This window comes from Pogoniulus pusillus, chromosome 31 (genome assembly GCF_015220805.1).
Source record: "Pogoniulus pusillus isolate bPogPus1 chromosome 31, bPogPus1.pri, whole genome shotgun sequence".
NCBI classification, from domain to species: Eukaryota; Metazoa; Chordata; class Aves; order Piciformes; family Lybiidae; genus Pogoniulus; species Pogoniulus pusillus.
In genome coordinates this window covers 15,929,435-15,943,235 of record NC_087294.1, presented here as the reverse complement: position 1 = coordinate 15,943,235, position 13,801 = coordinate 15,929,435, and the positions used below count along the sequence as shown (strand labels likewise).

The following is a 13,801-nucleotide window of genomic DNA, read 5'->3' as shown; positions in this document are numbered from 1 at the left end:
ACCCTAGGTCAGGCTGGCCACAGCCTCATCCAGCACATAGGAGGTTTGCTGCTCTTCACAAAGCTGCAAACAGAGACAGACCTTGAGGGCTGCACAGGGGCTATGACCTGGGCAACACCAAGCGTCCTCTTGCCCAGCCCTCCAGCACTTCACTTGCTGAGGGCTTGCTTCCAGCAGTAGCTGTTGTTGCTTCTGTCGGTTACTGCAATGCCCAACAGTCACCATCGCTAGGAGGCTCTGCCCCCGCAGTGCCCTTCCCGGGCTTGGCACAGCTCCTGCTGAAGAAAGCCAGTGTTAGCTGGGTCACAGCACAAGACAGTTTCAGCCACTCTGACATAAAAGAGCGTCCACAAGATCTCAGTTTCATTCTATTTTCCTTGTTGGGGAATCTCAGCTGCTTCCTTCAGGCTCAAGGCTTCTCAAAGCATTCTGCAGACTTCTTCCTGTCCCTTTTACTGGAGAGCAAAAAGAAGCAGTTAATCAGAGAGCAGCTCAGCCTAAGTGAGGAGACACAACCAGCACCAGTGAGCAATGTCAGAGCGGTCACTGAGTCCCTAGCCTAGCTGTGTGGAACCGGGGGGCCAGCAGGCCCCCCGGCCTTTGAGAACCTCCACCAGGCACCCAGTGTGCACCAGGGGCACTCACCAGTCCCGACGGGAGGAGGATCCCTCTGCCCAGATGGGCAAACTTGGGGCTGCTGCCTCTGCTGGGGCCCATTAAATAGGGCAGAGGGCAGGGAGGGCAAAGTGGTTGCACCTGGGAGGGGGAGGAGACTCCATTAGCACCCAGATTGAAAAGGGGAGTGGGCAGGGAGGGCAAAGTGGTGACAGCTGAGCTGGGAGGAGACTCCAGTGGAACCCGGGTGCCCTGGGTTTGGAAGGTAAGAGGAGGAAATGCAGTATGGGGTGGGAAAGGGGAGGTGGTGCTGAAAGGACAGAGATGGCTGGAGCCAGTGACCCATGGATGTGAAGATTTTCCATCAAGCTTTGCTTTGGAGCTGAGCACCTCTGTGAAGCAGGTGCTGGGCACCACCCTGAGCGAGTCCATGTCTGCAGCAGGTTGGTGCTCTCCAGTGACTCTAGAGAGCAGCCCCCCAGAACTGCCCCTGGGTGGATACTGGCAGCAAGGCTTTTGGTCTAGGACCTTTTCTTCACACTCAAACCTTTTTTCTCTGTAGAAACCTGGAAGAGCTGAAAAGCACTTAGTGCTGAACCCTTCTCTTCTGCAACCTCTAATTTCTTTGCCAGTCACTGAAGTTCCCCTGAAGCATGTAATGAGATGGGGGAAAAATACACTCCTGACTGCAGTCTTGAGAGAAGAGCTTAGCTAAAGCCAAGGGGAAGGAACTTGGATGCTCTTCTGTGTGCATGGTAATGGTATTGACAGGGCTGGGTGATAGGTTGGGCAGGATGATCTTGGAGCCCTCTTCCAAACTGCTTGATTCTATGATTCTTTTTTTCCCCTATGTTTGTTAAATAGGGAACTGAGAATAGTCCTCCCCTGCCACTTGGTGTCTCCTGTCAGCTCACCTTCCAGGGTGCCACCTTTTGAGGGTCAGGGAGCAATCCCACAGCTGAGAGCTCTGAACCAGAGTGCCTTTTCTAGCAACCAGCCAGGAATGGCAGCCAAGGAAAGGGGCCATTCCCTCAGGGAAAAAATCCTCCTCATGTCTAAATGCAACTTCCTCTGCCTCAGCTTGCACCCAGTGCCCCTTGTGCTGGCACTGGCATCACCCAGCAGAGCCTGGCTCCAGCCTCCTGCCACTCATCTGCACATCTTTACAATCATTGCTGAGGTCCCCTCTCTGTCTCCTCCTCTGCCAGCAGCACAGCCCCAGCTCCCTCAGGCTCTCCTCCTAGCAGAGCTGTTCCATTCCCTTCAGCATCTCTGTGGCTCTGTGCTGGACTCTCTCCAGCAGTTCTGTGTCTCTCTTGAACTGAGGGGCCCAGACCTGGACACAGTACTGCAGATGTGGCCTCAGCAGGGCAGAGCAGAGGGGCAGGAGAACCTCTCTCAAACTACTACCCACAGCTCCTCTAACGCACCCCAGAATGGCATTGCCCTCCTGGCCCCCAGAGCAGACTGCTGGCTCAGGGCCATCCTTCCATCCACCAGGGCCCCTAAATCCTTTTTCCCTTCACTACTGTGCAGCAGCTCAGTCCCCAACCTATGCTGTTCCCTGAGATTGCTCTTTCCCAGGTGCCAGACTCTGCCCTTGCTGAATTTCATTCAGTGCCTCCCTGCCCACCCCTGCAGCCTGTCGCAGCCTGGCTGAGTGGCAGCACAGCCTTCAGAAGCACAGAGTGCTGCTGTCCATTTGGAGACACCCTGGCAGAGAGGGGCTGCGAGCAGGAGGAGCCTTGTCCTGGCAGGCTTTGATCAGAAGTGAGCATTTCCTGCCTTCAGCTGCCCAATGCCAGCACAGAGCTGTGCCATATGCGGTAGCCAGGCTGGCAGAAACGTGCCTGAGCTCCAGCTGGCCCCAGATCAAAGCTGCTCTGCTGGGTGAGCTGCTGAGGCAGGCACAGTGCAGCTCAGCCCCAGACAGAAGCTTGGCTACAAATATGGCATCACTCAGACAGGGTGAAAACATTTTGACAGATGAGTTTTAGACCAGAAGGTTCAGTTTCTGTCAAAATAAAACCATCTCCAGGGGAATGTGTTAATTTCAAAGGCATTTTTCTGCAAGTGTCAAGAAATCACTTTCACTTTGGTTGGTTTGTTTGTTTGAAGATCCTGACAGCATCCAAATATTTTGTGTAGTCACAGCTACCATCTCTGGCTTCAGCTCCCTCAGCTGGGCTGCCAGACTCCTTGTGCCATCACACAGGTGATGGAGTACTTACTAGGGAGGGTAATTTTATCTTGTTGATATGTCTGCATCATCATAAAAGGCTGTCAAAACATTCTCCTCCTTCCCCAGGCTTCGCTCCTCAGAGACTGGGAGGCATTTGGTTTGCTTTAACTCAGGATTGAACAGAGGAGGGAAGAACTTAAGTTCTCAGCTGGGTAGGGCTCCTCTTTCCTGAGCTGCTCAAGATGCTGCACATCCATTTGACACCCCTGCCTTCCGCAGAGCCTGTGTCACACCAAGTGCTCTGCCCCAAGCTGGCTGCAGATGCTCCCTTCTGCTGTGCAAGACAAGGAGGTCTTTGGCAGTGAGGGGTTCTCACCAGCCTGGAAAGGAGCTGTGGGCCAGGAGAGTTCACTCTTGCAGAGGCACTGCTGATAGCTGGGGCTGGATGAGCTTGGAGGTCTCTTCTGACCTCACTGATGCTATGACTCCCAAGGGTGATAGCAACCTTTGTGCTGAGAATGCACAGCCCTGGCTTTAAATGGCAGGTAAAATCCAGCTCCTGCAAGTGCAAGATGGGGGTTGGGGTTTGTTGTTGTTGCTGTTGGGGTTTTTTGGTTGATTGTTTTTGTGGGTTGTTTTTTTTTTCCCCTTCTGTGAAGGAGAAATAAAATGCAGAGGATCAAGCCCTGGAGGAAAGGTCTCAGACACCCATGAGGTACATCACACACTTCAGAGCATCACAGGAGCTCAGGGTCTGGAGAGGGACCTCCAAAGCTCAGCCAGTCACCCCCCTGCCAGAGCATCACAGAGGAGCACATCCAGGCAGCTCTTGAATATCTCCAGAGAGGGAGGCTCCACAGCCTCTCTGGGCAGCCCTTTCCAGTGCTCTGCCACCCTCGCAGTGGAAAGCTGTTTTCCTTATGTCCACACTGAAAGCAGTCTGTAACTGCGGGGGCAGATCCCTGCTGCAGGCAACTGGGCTTGGTAATGTTCTTGCCAATGGCTACTATGAGAGACATAGGGAAAAAAGGAGTCTGTAGTCACTTTTCAGGCCCTGGGCCAGCACAATCACTACTGGAGGAATGTTTCACCACCCAGCAGAACCAGGACTAAGATGGACAAACTTTCCCACAGAGTCTGCCATGGGTTTGGATTCTGCCTGTAACAACAGTCCTGCTGTTCCCACTACCAGACCTTTGGTGAGCAGACAAGCTCAGCACAGTCCAAACTACACAAAGCCTACCAATGTCTGCTCAGATCTAAGTTTCAGTTCATTTCCCTTTGTGTTCTTCCCAGGTAGCCACCCAAATGCTCCTAAGCTCTCCAGCAGCACACCAGAAGCATGCACCTCTGCAAGCAAAGCAAGCTGCTTGCTGGCAGGGCAGGGCAGTCTCACCAGCTGGCAGCATTGCAGTGCCATGCTGCCATGAGGAGAGCAGCAACCAGCACGTTCTGTGTAGCCTGCAACTAGACCAGAGCCATGGGGCAAAGGTGGCTCATGCTGCTCCACTGGGAATCACAGAATCAAGCAGGTGCAACAGAGAGGAAAGAATCATTTGAAGTCCAGAGGAAGCAAACTGGTTCCGTAGTGCTGAGAGCTCCTCAGACTCTGGAGAGATTAGGAGGGCTATGTCCAAAGTAAAAGGCTCACCTTGCACATGCTGCTTCTGCTGTTCAGGAAACAAGTCCAAGAGCTCTCTGTGTAACCTGCAACTGTCTTGGAAGGTAATCTCAAACCAGCAGGTAACAGCTCTGAATTGTCTCCAGGCACAAGCAAAACTCTTGGCACTTCCTGCCAGGAACAAGAAGACTGAAATCCATCCTGGTTTCACACCTCCAGGTGTGTTCATCCTGACACACGAGATGAGAAACCAACTGCAGCCGAAAAGCAGATCAAATACTGGCACAGATTCCTTTCTTTCCTTGTAGCCAGGTGGGGTTGAGCTCTGCTGCCAGGCACCCAGGGACAGAACGAGGGGACACAGTCTGAAGCTGTGCCAGGGGAGGTCTAGGCTGGATGTTAGGAGGAAGTTGTTGTCAGAGAGAGTGATTGGCATTGGAATGGGCTGCCCAGGGAGGTGTTGGAGTGGCTGTGCCTGGAGGTGTTGAAGCCAAGCCTGGCTGGGGCACTTAGTGCCATGGTCTGGTTGGTTGGGCAGGGCTGGGTGAGCTTGGAGGTCTCTTCCAACCTGCTTCATTCTATGATTCTAAAATAGAGATAGGTGATGAAAAAGCCACTTACGGATCTCTGCTCCCATATGGGTTAAGAGACAGCATCACAGCTATCTAAAGGGATCATGAAGGGAACATCTCAAGCAGCAGGCTCACCCCATGAAGAGCAGGTCATAAAAAGAGAAGCCAAAGGATGCCAAGAATCGACCCTGTGGAAGCCACCTGAGGCCAGCACCAATGTGTGATCAGCATTTTAAAGAACAGGACTCTGATAGTGATGAATATTAATGATACAGCAGACTGCCTAAACTAAACTTAATGACACTTAAAAGGATTCCTGAAGGACCCTTTGTATGATTTACTGCATTTTGATGTTAGTAATGAAGAAAATGTGGTTTCAGTATGTAAGTTGTAGTGAGGAGAAAGCAATTTCTCATGGAACAGCCCCTGACAGATTACAGCTCCTGAGTTATGTGATGGGAACAACTCCTCTTCCTGAACTGCAGGCTCCCAGAGAGATCTCCTGGTCCTTTCTCTTGTCTAGAGCCAAAGGCAGAAGCAATCAGCTGCAACTCGCTTGGCAGACTCTGGCTCTTCACACAATCAATTCTTCCTCTGATAAGAAGAGAACAATCTAAGCTCCAACCCCCTTCTTGTTAGCCAGACAAGAAGGTTGTACATCAAATTAGCAGAGAAGGAATGAAATCAAACTCATTTTGGATGACCCCTCCCTGGTGCTATGCCATTGTTGCCTGGCACTCATGTTTTGCCTGCAGTTAGCCACATCACAATGTCTACATTTATCATCGGAGAGCAGAATCAGGCAGGTTGGAAGAGACCTCCAGGCTCATCCACCCCAACCTAGCGCCCAGCCCTGGTCAATCAACCAGACTATGGCACTAAGTGCCCCAGCCAGGCTTGGCTTCAACATCTCTGGAGAGCAACCAGGCACAGTTGGAAGCTGGACATGAGTGAGCAGAGTGCCCAGGCGGGCAGCAGAGCCAATGGCATCCTGGGCTGGCTCAGCAGCAGTGTGGGCAGCAGGACAAGGGAGGTTCTTCTGCCCCTGTGCTCAGCACTGCTCAGGCCACCCCTTGAGTGCTGTGTCCAGTTCTGGGCTCCTCAGTTCAAGAGAGATGTTGAGGTGCTGGAAGGTGTTGAAAGGCAGCAAGGCTGGGGAGTGGCCTGGAGCACAGCCCTGTGAGAAGAGGCTGAGGGAGCTGGGGGGGTGCAGCCTGCAGCAGAGGAGGCTCGGGGCAGAGCTCATTGCTCTCCACAACAACCTGCCCTGCTCACTACAACTACCTTAACTAATGTGGGCTTTTTTTGCTGAATCCTGAGCTGTCTTCAGGACAAATCTCTTGTTCCTTCAAGAGATGTCATTGGTCAGTCAGGTACTTAGACTGGCCCAGGTTGGAAGTGACCTCAGAGATCATCTACTTCAGCCCCCCTGCCATGGGCAGAGATGCCTCTCAACTACACTTAGTTGCTCAGACCTCACCCAAACTCGCCTTGAACACCTCCAGGGGGGAGGCATCCAGAGCCTCCCTGGGCAGCCTGTTGCAAACCTGTCTCAAAGACGATGGATTGCTTTCTGGAGAGTTGTCAGAGCTGGCTGTGGGGGGATTACAGAGGCCTATACCCGAGCCTGCTGAAGGAAGCAAACTCCACCCTCACTGCACCACCAGCACACTCACTTCACTGCTGCAGCCTGGGGTTTCTTTCCTTTGTAAGTGTAGGCTTGTTTGGCTCTTTTCACCTCCTGCCTTACCTGTACACTCCAGGCTCATTTCTTCCTTCTGACTGGTGCTGAACCTGGCACTAGCTAGGGGGGAAACATGAAATCACCAACCTGTCCAGAGCATTACCAGGCTCAGCTCAGGCATGCAAAGGCTTAGGTTGAGGTATATCTTCTTCCCCATGCTTCCCAATTACCTGTCTGGGCTCAGTTGGAAAATGAAAGAATAAGCTCTGACAAGCTTTTCCTGCTCTGCTGCCATCCTGCTAAGGCACCTGGCACCTCTGGACTCTTCTGCACCCATCCAGACTAGCAGAGTCCATGCAGCTCTTCCAGCCTCCCTGAGGCTTGCAGGCAGCCTTGGAGGAGACAGTGCCGTGCTGGGAGCAGCAGATGGTTTGTGTTACACACACGTGGCAGTGCAGTCTGAATCAGGCAGTCTGTACCTGGTGAGACCCTGACAGCTCCTCTGGCTTGCAGCACCTTTTGCTGTGCACTGTGCTTGGGTAAGACATGGTGGGAAAACATTTGGCTCTGACCAAAGCCTTCCCCTGGGCTCAGCAGACTGATTTAGGCATTGAGGATATTCTCTTACCCATCTCACACAGATCTCCTGAGTCACAGAACAGTTGCCTGAAACCATGTTTTCATTTCACTGCCTGTTATCTAGTTCTGTTACCAAAACATTCTAGCTTGCTTCAAACTAGCACAGGAGCTTAAATACACTCTCCTCACCTGAAAACAACTTACAGAGCTCCCTGAAAGATGCTAACAGAGGCCTTTTGCACCAATTTTCTCACACAGCTGAACCAGAAGGGTTCAAACTACTTAAAAGTTAAACTTCCTCTGTAGTTAGCACTGTGAGCAGCAGGTCTGTGTCTGGCAGTCCCCAGTTTGCACAGCCAGGAGGCCTGCAGCTCGGACCTGTGCTCTTGCACTTCCCAGCATGTCACTAGCACTCTTCTGCCCCTCTCCCCTCTACTATGCAAGCAAAAGGGAAGAGTGGAAACCCAGCCAGCCGAAATGCATCAGCTGAGTTTCAGTCACTTCATTCCAAGTGCTTCAGGCTGTCTAATGAACTCTCTGCAGCTATGTTTGTTGTCCTTCAGCTGCTTCACATATTTCTCAGTTAATTTAACTTTCACAAACACCCTCAAAAATGAATTATTTTGATGCTGTATCTGCATGTGGAATCCCAACTGGCCTCCAAGCTTGGGCTGTGTAAGGAAACCAAATCCTCATGAGAGGAGAATGAGTGTAGGGACAAAATCACTGCAGCTGTGTCACAGGGGTCAGTGCTGAGCCTGACCTTGTTCAATATCTTTATTGGTGATCTGGACCAAGAGATTGAGTCCAGCAGCAGTGAGTTTGCAGATGACACCAAGCTAGAAGCAGCTGTGGATCTGTTGGAGGGTAGCAGAGCCCTGCAGAGGGACCTGGCCAGGCTGGATGGGTGGGCAGAGGCCGAGGGGATGAGACTGAACAAGGCCAAGGGCAGGGTTCTGCACTTTAGCCACAACCCCAAGCAGCACTACAGGCTGGGTGGGGACTGAGTGGTTGTTCTCAGCCCCAGGTCGCTCTCAGCCTGGCTGCTCTCAGCCACTCTGTCCCCAGCCTGTAGCATCACACCACTTGCAGAAAGTTTGCCTCCAGGATAAATCCCTGAGTCTTTCTTTTAGGAAAGTTTCTGCCTCTTACAGTAATGTGTGCAGTGTGTTTAGCTTCTCTCACATGGCCTGTAAAGGTTTGGTTTTCCCTGTTTCTCCTTGGCACACTGTGACAGCAGTGAGTTCTCAGGCTTTCCATGGTTGTCACAGAGCCAGGTGACAGCCCTGGTACAGAAGCCTGCTGAGCACAGCACACAGCAAGGCCTGACAAGGAGCCAGTACCAAATCCATTCTGCCTCAGCCACCACAAGGAATCTCTCCTCTCACCACAGGGAGGTGCTTCCCTTCTCCCTGGACCGAAGCAGAAAGGCAACTGAGTAAAACCCAGGTGACTTCTGGACTTCTGATCCTGAGCAGGAGTCACTGCTCAGCATCTGTGCAAGCAGACATGGGCTCAGACCAGGCAGGGGGTGACCAAGCTGATCTGCCAGAACCCCAGGGGACCACAGTCCTTCAGACCCGGGTGCCTGCATCATTCACCCAGACCCTCTAAGCTGCCGGTACAGCATTAGTGCAGCCAAGCAGCTGGCCAGAGCCTGTCTGTGGACCTGGTGGGGTTCTGCCCAAGAGAACCAAATGTGCAATGCTTCAGGTGAGTGGAGAACAATGATCTGAGAGGTCTTTTCCAGCCTGGTTAATTCTGTGAGCCTTTGAACAGCCTCTTCTTCCCCAGAGCCCTTCTATTTCAGCTGCAAAGGCAGACCTTACCTTGCTCCCTTCCTTCCTGGGCGCTCAGCACAGGCACGCTGCTCACTTCTCTCCAGCAGGAGGGATTGGAAGGCTTCAGTGGCTTTGCCTGAGGAGGTGAGAGGATGCAAACCCTTCCCTTCAGGATGCCTGCCTGCCTGTGTTATTTCCACCGTGAGCAGGAGAGCCCTACTCAGACAGGTATTTACCCTCAAACAAGGCACTAGGCCATCTGGTTTCCAAGTGTCTGGCATGTCTGAGGAGCTGCTGACCTCAAACACCTCTGCCCCGGGTGTGATGTTTTGGCTGGTTTTGACGGCCAGCCGCAGCTGCATTCCTGCCTGGCAGGAGCAGCCCTCTGTGCATAGCCCTCTGAGGCTCCCTGCTCCTCCTTTCACTGAGGTCAGAAACCCAGGAGTACCTCTCCACTGCCTTTACATCTCCCTGACAGGGAAAGCTGTGATTTTTTAATGGCCAGCAGTCAGGTGGGATCTATCTTCAACCTTAAGGCCTGAACTGGATGCTAAGACTAAGATGTAGGTGCTTCTGACTCTGACACTCATGCTCATCACCCACGGGTCCTTTAAACAGCAGCAAGAGAACATCAAAGTGCCATTGTGACTCAAGAGCCAGGCAAGGAGTCTCTGCTGCTTACTGGCTGCAAGCAGCAACAAAATGCGTCTGAGAGACAGCAGACTGGCAGGGGAGTCCTGGGGGAAAACAATCACAGAATCAGCCAGGCTGGAAGAGAGCTCCAAACTCATCCAGCCCAACCCAGCACCCAGCCCTGGCCAATCAACCAGACCATGGCACTAAGTGCCTTAGCCAGGCTGGGGGTCAGGAGGGGGGACAGGCTCTGCTCACTGCTCCCTGGCATAGGACAAGCAGCAATGGATGGAAGCTGCAGCACAGGAGGCTCCAGCTCAGCACAAGGGGAACTTCTTGCCTGGAAGGGTCCCAGAGCCCTGGCACAGGCTGCCCAGAGAGGCTGTGGAGTCTCCTTGTGTGGAGCCTTTCCAGGCCTGTCTGGATGTGTTCCTGTGTGCCCTGAGCTGGATTGTGTGGTCCTGCTCTGGCAGGGTTGGACTGGATGAGCTCTCTGGGTCCCTCCCAACCCTGACACGCTGTGATCTGTGAGTTCCGTGGTGGATCTCGTGTTGGCAGCACAGCTCAGCTAAGTGTTGGTTGCAGCAGAGAGCTGTGTGTAACTCCTCAGGTTGACTTCCTCACCCTTTATTACATTGCTCTCCTGGGGAAGAACATCAGAACTACAGACAGAGTGAGAAAGAGGTTTTGGTCTCTTGAGAGGAGCTGCTGACAAGAGCTACAAAAGGAGGACTGAGGAAACAATTGCTGCCACATGTGCTGATGGAGCACAAGAAAGATTTATTGGGAGCTAGGGACACAAAGTGAGCGAGAGGGCTTTTGTCTGGGCTGAGACTGATTGACGGGAGCCAGATCAGGAGATAGCTGCCTCCAGCCCTCCGCGGCCAGAGGTGCCAGGGGAGGAAAGCGGCACAGACCATCAGCAAAAAACACAATCCTGCCTCCCGCTGTGTCTGCTGCCTTCACAATGCCAACACAGCCCTGTCTGGCCAAACCCAGCCCGGGAGGGCAGCAAACAAGGCTGGCACGGGCAAACGTGCTGCTTAGTGCATCTGTCGTGCCACCAGGGCTGGCCAAGTCCCTGCAGCCAGCTGCCATTAGGGAAAGTGGCACAGCTTTGCACCCTCTAGAGCAGGGTCAGGCGGGGGGACAGCCACAACAGAGTGTGAGCTGGCACTGCCCTTCCCCACAGCAGGGATAGCTGAGTGTGAGCTGGCACTGCCCTTCCCCACCGCAGGGATAGCTGAGTGTGAGCTGGCACTGCCCTTCCCCACCGCAGGGATAGCTGAGGCTGCAGCCTCAGAGGTCACACTGGGAGCAGAACTGAGATGACACAACGTGAAGGTCAAGAGCCTTCTCCAGACACGTAAATAGCCCAGAAGAGATGCAACTTGCTGTGTGTTAAACTAAATATTATCCCTGCCTAGGTTTGGAGAGGATCAATGAGGTCCGAGACACTCCAAATATTTACAGAGCAGCTGCCTGGGAGAGGAGCAAACTGGATGCATGTAGCAGCTCTTCAGGCACTGCCCTGCCCTCCTCTCTACTGAGCTCTCTGGGAGCTCACAGTCAGAGCAGGGCAGGGCAGGGCACAAGGACCTCCTGCCAAGGACAGTGCTTGTAGGTCGAAAGGGAGCTCACCAAGGCCCTTCAGAACGGGTGATAGCTCTGGCAGAGTGCAGCTCTCCTTAGCCCAGCATTCAAAGAGGCTTTCTTATTGCAGACTCAGCAGCCTGGGGCTGGGACTCACAGTCACCAGAGGACACAACATCGGTGCCAATCTGGTGGGCAGCTGCTCTTGGAAGCCAGAGAGAAGATATTCATCAGAGTGAGTGTCAGAAGACACAGCTGTGACTGCCACTGGGTGTAGAGCCATGGAGTGCACTGGGTTAGAATCACAGAATCACAGAACCAAGCAGGTTGGAAGAGAGCTCCAGGCTCACCCAGCCCAACCTAGCACCCAGCCCTGCACAACCAACCAGACCATGGCACTAAGTGCCCCAGCCAGGATTAGCTTCAACACCTCCAGCCACAGAGACTCCACCACCTCCCTGGGCAGCCCATTCCAGTGTCAAACACTCTCTCTGTGAAGAAGGCTTGGAAGGGAAGGAGTTGCACTGGGTTATCACCAAGTCCAACCCCCTGCAGCACGCAGGGACACCCTCAGCTAAATCAGGTTGCTCAGAGCCCACTCAAGTCTTGAATGTCCCCAGGGATGGGAACTCTGTCACCCCCTGTGCAAGCTGTTCCAGTGTTCCACTCCCCCCATGGTAAAGAGCTTCTTCCTAATGTCCAGTCTAAGTCTCCTCTCCTCTAGTCTCAGAGTAAACAAGCCCTCTCCAGCTTTCTTGCAGGTCCCCTTCAGGCACTGGCAGGCTGCTGCTAGGTCATCCCAGAGCCTCCTCTTCTGCAAGCTGCACACCCCCAGCTCCCTCAGCCTGTCTCCATAGCAGAGCTGCTCCAACCCCCTGAGCGTTTTTGTAGTCCTCCTCTGGAGCCTTTCTATCAGGCCCACAACCTTCTTGTGCAGAGGGCTCCACAGAGCCAGTGGCCTGCAGGTGTGACAGGAACAAAACAACTTTAACATCTTTCCAAATGACAAAGGCATGGATTCAGTCTGGAGGGGAGAAGGCTCCCAGGCGACATCATTGTGGCCTTGCAGCATCTGAAGGGGGCTACAAGAAAGCTGGGGAGGGACTTGTTAGGCTGTCAGGGAATGACAGGACTGGGGGGAATGGAGCAAAGCTGGAAATGGGGAGATTCAGCCTGGATATTGGGAAGAAGTTGTTCAGCATGAGGGTGGTGAGAGCCTGGCAGGGGTTGCCCAGGGAGGTGGTGGAAGCCTGATCCCTGGAGGTGTTTGAGGCCAGGCTGGATGAGGCTGTGTGCAGCCTGCTCTAGTGTGAGGTGTCCCTGGGCATGGCAGGGGGCTGGAACTGGCTGCTCCTTGTGGTCCCTTCCAGCCCTGACTGGTTCTATGATTCTGTGGATTGCATCTGCTGATCTTTGTTTTCCTTTTTTGCCTTTACCACTATCAAGCTGTGAGATGATTTCCTGTGGAAACTCCTCTGAGTGCTGATGCTAGCCTAGATAAGCCTAGCCTAAAGAGTCAAGCTCTCTATGGCAGAGCTCTGCAGTCTGGCAGCAACTGACAGGAGCAAACAGATCCTGCAGCAGAGCTGCGTGGAGCACCTGAAGCACCTGGCCTGAGGTCTGCTGCAGAGCTCCCCTTTCTGCTCAATCATTTGAGGTCAGCCAGAGCCACACAACTGTTAGGTCAGGCCATTCACTCCCAAATGCCTGTGCCTGCTTTACTGCTGACACAGACCTGTGTGTGCTCACACACAAAGCCTGCAGGCCTCCCACACCTCCTCTTTGTTCCTTGTATCGCTCTTTAAAGCCAGCACCAGACCTCTGGGGCTGGAAATGAAGCCACAACTCACCCAGCTGAGACTCCTCTGGCTCAGGGGAAGGCAAAAAGGGAAGCCCTTGTTGGAACAGTCAGCAGTGCTGGCTTGGAGTCCAGACTCCTGCTGGACACGAGGGAAGGGGAGAGAGCACTTCCAGTGTGTGCCTGCAGCGGCTCGCACCCACCGCTGCTGTGTTGGCAGCACTGAACCAAGTAGTAGTGAATTCAGTAATGAGCTCAGCTTTGCCTAAGAGGACCTGAGAACCAAGGGCCCAGGCCTGGGCTCCCGGCTTGCTTTTCTTCAGAGCAATGGTTGCCCTGCATCAGTCTGCATCCTGCCCACCAGTGAAGCCTGCCTGCAGAACGGGGAGGGCAGAACCTCTCTTGCCGTGTCTGTGTGACCTGCTTCTCTGCCAGCTCAGTAACAAGCAGGCACCAGGGGACAAGTAGGTCCTATTGAGCCCTGCAGGGACTGGAAGTGCTTCATCTGAGGCTTTATCTGCTCAAGAAAGAGCAGCACTCCCTGTTCCTTCGGAGCTGGCCTGCTCGGGAGCAGGAGGGGGCAGGAAATCATTAGGCAGAGGATATGCAGGTGGTAATTTCTGAGCTATTCTGTTAGAAGACTTTGAACTATTTTGAAAGCACTCTGCAGAGCTGAAGTGCCATTGTGTGCCAGCCCCTGCAGGCTGGCAGCTGCCCCCTCTGTGCCCTCCACTGTCAGGCAC

General features: G+C 53.5%; 1 long non-coding RNA gene across 1 annotated transcript; it reads right to left on the bottom strand.

The window, feature by feature from the left end:
• Positions 1 to 357: 357 nt before the first annotated feature.
• On the bottom strand, positions 358 to 741 carry LOC135189182 (uncharacterized). The gene is made up of 2 exons (XR_010307948.1): positions 646 to 741; positions 358 to 455 (listed from the first exon to the last, which is right to left on the bottom strand). It is a non-coding gene; the product is annotated as an uncharacterized LOC135189182 (long non-coding RNA).
• Positions 742 to 13,801: the final 13,060 nt, after the last annotated feature.